This window comes from Polyodon spathula, unplaced genomic scaffold (assembly GCF_017654505.1).
Source record: "Polyodon spathula isolate WHYD16114869_AA unplaced genomic scaffold, ASM1765450v1 scaffolds_2910, whole genome shotgun sequence".
Lineage (NCBI taxonomy): Eukaryota > Metazoa > Chordata > Actinopteri > Acipenseriformes > Polyodontidae > Polyodon > Polyodon spathula.
The window spans coordinates 1-5,000 of NW_024474375.1; the positions used below are offsets into that span (position 1 = coordinate 1).

A 5,000-nucleotide genomic window follows, 5' to 3' on the forward strand; every position below is an offset into this window, starting at 1 on the left:
TCTCTCTCTCTCTCTCTCTCTCTCTCTCTCTCTCTCTCTCTCTCTCTCTCTCTCTCTCTCTCTCGCTCGCTCTCTCTTTTGACCTTTCTGAGAAATGGGCACCGTTCCCGGAGGTACTGCAATACCGGGTCGATGCGTGGAGTGGACGGAGCAAGCCCCGCTTCCATCTCCCGCTTCCAAAAATCCATTTAATATAGACGGTCCCCCTATGGGGGACGTATCAGATATTAAACTGATAAGAACAGATACTTTTTTTTTTTTTTTTTTTTTTTTTTTTTTTTTTTTTGGCCAAACGCCCCGGGCGCGGCCGCCCGCCGCAACAATCACAATACTTTAACAAAGACAACATCATGCACAAAAACACAAAACTTATTACCTTACAAAACCAAAGCTCACCGCCCTTTCTGTGCTCGTTCTGCTTTTAAACACAGTCGATCTAAACTCAAATCCTTCTTCATTTCTTTACATATACAAACAATATCATTTCATTATAATAGTCTTTTGCAAAACAAAAACCATACAAATTCAAAAAGCCCAAACCATATTTTCATTACCCAAATCTTTCATTTCTTTTCTGCCTCCCTCCTTGCTATATCCGCCCTCCATCTTGCACATTGCAAAATCTTATCCCTCTCAGCTTTGTACTTCTTTAACTCAGCCTCAGACGGTGCCCCTTTTCTCAATCTTTCGTTCCAGACCATTAATTCCTGAAACTCTTTTCTACAATAACATTGCATTAAAATATGTCTATAATTAGAAGTCTCTTTATATTTGCTTCCTTTATTTGTCTTCTTTGCCTCTTCTATCTCCATCTTCTCTGCCCAAGTCAGTTCGTGTTTCTCCTCCTTTTCCTGTTTTCTCTTTTTCTGTGCAACTTTCTTTTCCTCCATAGAATCCTCTCCAGAGAATCCTGACTCCTCCATTGCCATCAGGTTGTCCTCCTGCAAACTACAAGCACCTTTATTCTCCTCCTCCTTTCCCAGGTCTCCGCCCCTTTCCTTTGTCTGCTCTGTTTCTACTTTTCCCGCCATTCCGCCTTCTTTCATGGAGGTTCCACCCCCAACACTCACTTTTATTCCTGAACTCTTTTCTTTCTGTTCCTCTGCTCTTGCCTCTGAAAACTGCTGTTTTCCAGGCTCCTCTCTCTGCTTTGGAGGAGGAACTCCAGCTCCAGACTTCTCTTTGTCCTGACTTCTCTCTTTTCCACCCGCTGCTGCTTCGGCATAACTCCTTGCTCTTTTCCCACAGTCCTTATACAAATGGTCTGTACTTCCACAGAGATTACAAGCCTTCCCTTCACCACAGTCCTTACTGGTATGCCCAACTTTATCACAGTTTCTACACACTATTGCAGTACACTCTGCAGCATAATGATCTGCTGCAGAGCACTTGTAGCACACTTCAGGCTGTCCTACATACCTGATAATTCCCTTGTTTGGTCCAATATAGAACACCGGTTTCAGTCCTGTCTCTGTTCCACTTTTCTTTTCCATTTTAAAACGTCCATAAAATTTCCTCCAAGTATTCCAAATCCCAGCAGAATCCAAAACTTTGACAAGACCATGTTTCATCACAAAAAATCTTTCAAAGTAGCTTTTAATCTCTTCTTCCGGAACCTGGGCACTGTTCATTCTCACATGAAACGTTTTCCAATCCAAGGTAAAGATAGGTTCCAAATAAAACTCCCTTGCTATTTCCAGTGTGCTTTCCTCAAAAAGTCCCTTTTTCTCCCAGCATGCATCTTCCTTCATCAGGGTCAGGTCAAAAAGTCCTCTCCTCTCGTAGTCCTGCAGACACAGAATATCCCTCAAATCCAACCGCAGCAATCCAAAAACGATCTCTTTCACAAAACGGGAACGGGTCCATCTCATCTCCTCCGGCTTCTTCACCTGAAACCGAAGAGTATTTTTAGCTGTGCTGTACGGAGCTTGCATCTTTCTGCTTTCCAGCTCGATTCTGCTACAGCTCACAATCGCCTTCTCTTCCCCAAAGCAAACAAACAAGCTGCGGTCAAGCCACACACTTCCTTGATCAGAGCCAAGAGGCCGAGAAGCGATGCCCACAATGGTTTTGGCCAAACGCCCCGGGCGCGGCCGCCCGCCGCAGCAGTCGTGGTACTTGCTTCTCGGGCGGGCGGGGGGGAAGGGAGGGAGGAAGGAAGGAAGGAAGGAAGGAAGGAAGGAAAGGTGCCGGGCTCCAACGGGGGCGACCGCCCTTTCTGTGCTCGTTCTGCTTTTAAACTCCAGGTGGAGCCCCTCCCTGAGGGGAAGGGCTGTCCAAAAATTGGATCGAACTCGTAAATGCTCCTCTCCACGGAAATCTTTAGTAAAAGGCGAAAGGTTCATTCGAGCTGTAGAGAAGCCGGAGCGTGCCTTTGCTGGTGGCCGAGCCCTTCCGGCCGGCCCAAAGGCCCAAAGGCCCTCCCCTCTGCCAAGCGGCAGCGAGGCCACGCACGCAAAACAAAAACAGGGAACTCCTCCCAAAACGCATCTGCCGTTCCGCCGGCCGGCGAAAGGGCGCTTTGCTGCTGCTGCTACACTGGCCTGCTGCGTGTGTTAGGCCTGCCTGAATATGAAATATGAAAATAAAAAAAAAAAAAAAAAAAAAAAAAAAAAAAAGAACGAAAAGAGCGGGAAAACGGCGCGTCCCAGGAAAGGGGAGGTGGGGAGGGAGGGAGGGTTAGGGTGGGGCTCTCTCTCTCTCTCTCTCTCTCTCTCTCTCTCTCTCTCTCTCTCTCTCTCTCTCTCTCTCTCTCTCTCTCTCTCTCTCTCTCTCTCTCTCTCTCTCTCTCTCTCTCGCTCTCTCTCTCTCTCTCTTTTGACCTTTCTGAGAAATGGGCACCGTTCCCGGAGGTACTGCAATACCGGGTCGATGCGTGGAGTGGACGGAGCAAGCCCCGCTTCCATCTCCCGCTTCCAAAAATCCATTTAATATAGACGGTCCCCCTATGGGGGACGTATCAGATATTAAACTGATAAGAACAGATACTACACTTGATCTGAGCCAAGAGGCCGAGAAGCGATGCCCACAATGGTTTTGGCCAAACGCCCCGGGCGCGGCCGCCCGCCGCAGCAGTCGTGGTACTTGCTTCTCGGGCGGGCGGAGGGAGGGGAAGGGGAAGGAAGGAAGGAAGGAAGGAAGGAAGGAAAGGTGCCGGGCTCCAACGGGGGCGACCGCCCTTTCTGTGCTCGTTCTGCTTTTAAACTCCAGGTGGAGCCCCTCCCTGAGGGGAAGGGCTGTCCAAAAATTGGATCGAACTCGTAAATGCTCCTCTCCACGGAAATCTTTAGTAAAAGGCGAAAGGTTCATTCGAGCTGTAGAGAAGCCGGAGCGTGCCTTTGCTGGTGGCCGAGCCCTTCCGGCCGGCCCAAAGGCCCAAAGGCCCTCCCCTCTGCCAAGCGGCAGCGAGGCCACGCACGCAAAACAAAAACAGGGAACTCCTCCCAAAACGCATCTGCCGTTCCGCCCCGGCGAAAGGGCGCTTTGCTGCTGCTGCTGCTGCTGCTACACTGGCTGCGTGTGTTAGGCCTGCCTGAATATGAAATATAAAAAAAAAAAAAAAAAAAAAAAAAAAAAAAAAAAAAAAAAAAAAGAGCGGGAAAACGGCGCGTCCCAGGAAAGGGGAGGTGGGGAGGGAGGGAAAAAGGTCTTTCATCTTCTCTCTCTCTCTCTCTCTCTCTCTCTCTCTCGCTACATCTCTCTCTCTCTCTCTCTCTCTCCCCTCTCCTCTCTCTCTCTCTCTCTCTCTCTCTCTCTCTCTCTCTCTCTCTCTCTCTCTCTCTCTCTCTCTCTCTCTCTCTCTCTCTCTCTCTTTTGACCTTTCTGAGAAATGGGCACCGTTCCCGGAGGTACTGCAATACCGGGTCGATGCGTGGAGTGGACGGAGCAAGCCCCGCTTCCATCTCCCGCTTCCAAAAATCCATTTAATATAGACGGTCCCCCTATGGGGGACGTATCAGATATTAAACTGATAAGAACAGATACTACACTTGATCTGAGCCAAGAGGCCGAGAAGCGATGCCCACAATGGTTTTGGCCAAACGCCCCGGGCGCGGCCGCCCGCCGCAGCAGTCGTGGTACTTGCTTCTCGGGCGGGAGGGAGGGAGGAAGGAAGGAAGGAAGGAAGGAAGGAAAGGTGCCGGGCTCCAACGGGGGCGACCGCCCTTTCTGTGCTCGTTCTGCTTTTAAACTCCAGGTGGAGCCCCTCCCTGAGGGGAAGGGCTGTCCAAAAATTGGATCGAACTCGTAAATGCTCCTCTCCACGGAAATCTTTAGTAAAAGGCGAAAGGTTCATTCGAGCTGTAGAGAAGCCGGAGCGTGCCTTTGCTGGTGGCCGAGCCCTTCCGGCCGGCCCAAAGGCCCAAAGGCCCTCCCCTCTGCCAAGCGGCAGCGAGGCCACGCACGCAAAACAAAAACAGGGAACTCCTCCCAAAACGCATCTGCCGTTCCGCCCCGGCGAAAGGGCTTTGCTGCTGCTTTGCTGCTGCTGCTACACTGGCCTGCTGCGTGTGTTAGGCCTGCCTGAATATGAAAAAAAAAAAAAAAAAAAAAAAAAAAAAAAAAAAAAAAAAAAAAAAAAAAAAAAAAAAAAAAAAAAAAGAACGAAAAGAGCGGGAAAACGGCGCGTCCCAGGAAAGGGGAGGTGGGGAGGGTGGGGAGGGGAGGGTGGGGCTCTCTCTCTCTCTCTCTCTCTCTCTCTCTCTCTCTCTCTCTCTCTCTCTCTCTCTCTCTCTCTCTCTCTCTCTCTCTCTCTCTCTCTCTCTCTCTCTCTCTCTCTCTCTCTCTCTCTCTTTTGACCTTTCTGAGAAATGGGCACCGTTCCCGGAGGTACTGCAATACCGGGTCGATGCGTGGAGTGGACGGAGCAAGCCCCGCTTCCATCTCCCGCTTCCAAAAATCCATTTAATATAGACGGTCCCCCTATGGGGGACGTATCAGATATTAAACTGATAAGAACAGATACTACACTTGATCTGAGCCAAGAGGCCGAGAAGCGATGC

The 5,000-nt window shown here is 49.8% G+C and overlaps 6 non-coding genes and 1 pseudogene across 6 annotated transcripts; all 7 read right to left on the minus strand.

Moving 5' to 3' along the window:
• Positions 1–91: 91 nt before the first annotated feature.
• Positions 92–297, minus strand: LOC121311073 (annotated as a pseudogene).
• A 1,955-nt stretch (positions 298–2,252) lies between these two features.
• Positions 2,253–2,370, minus strand: LOC121311077. Its single transcript, XR_005949085.1, has one exon. It is a non-coding gene; the product is annotated as a U5 spliceosomal RNA (small nuclear RNA).
• Positions 2,371–2,830: 460 nt separating this feature from the next.
• Positions 2,831–3,023, minus strand: LOC121311069. The gene has a single exon (XR_005949080.1). It is a non-coding gene; the product is annotated as a U2 spliceosomal RNA (small nuclear RNA).
• Positions 3,024–3,216: 193 nt separating this feature from the next.
• On the minus strand, positions 3,217–3,334 carry LOC121311078. Its single transcript, XR_005949086.1, has one exon. It is a non-coding gene; the product is annotated as a U5 spliceosomal RNA (small nuclear RNA).
• A 492-nt stretch (positions 3,335–3,826) lies between these two features.
• LOC121311080 lies at positions 3,827–4,019 on the minus strand. The gene has a single exon (XR_005949088.1). It is a non-coding gene; the product is annotated as a U2 spliceosomal RNA (small nuclear RNA).
• A 182-nt stretch (positions 4,020–4,201) lies between these two features.
• On the minus strand, positions 4,202–4,319 carry LOC121311079. The gene has a single exon (XR_005949087.1). It is a non-coding gene; the product is annotated as a U5 spliceosomal RNA (small nuclear RNA).
• A 486-nt stretch (positions 4,320–4,805) lies between these two features.
• On the minus strand, positions 4,806–4,998 carry LOC121311087. The gene has a single exon (XR_005949095.1). It is a non-coding gene; the product is annotated as a U2 spliceosomal RNA (small nuclear RNA).
• Between the last annotated feature and the right edge of the window lie 2 nt (positions 4,999–5,000).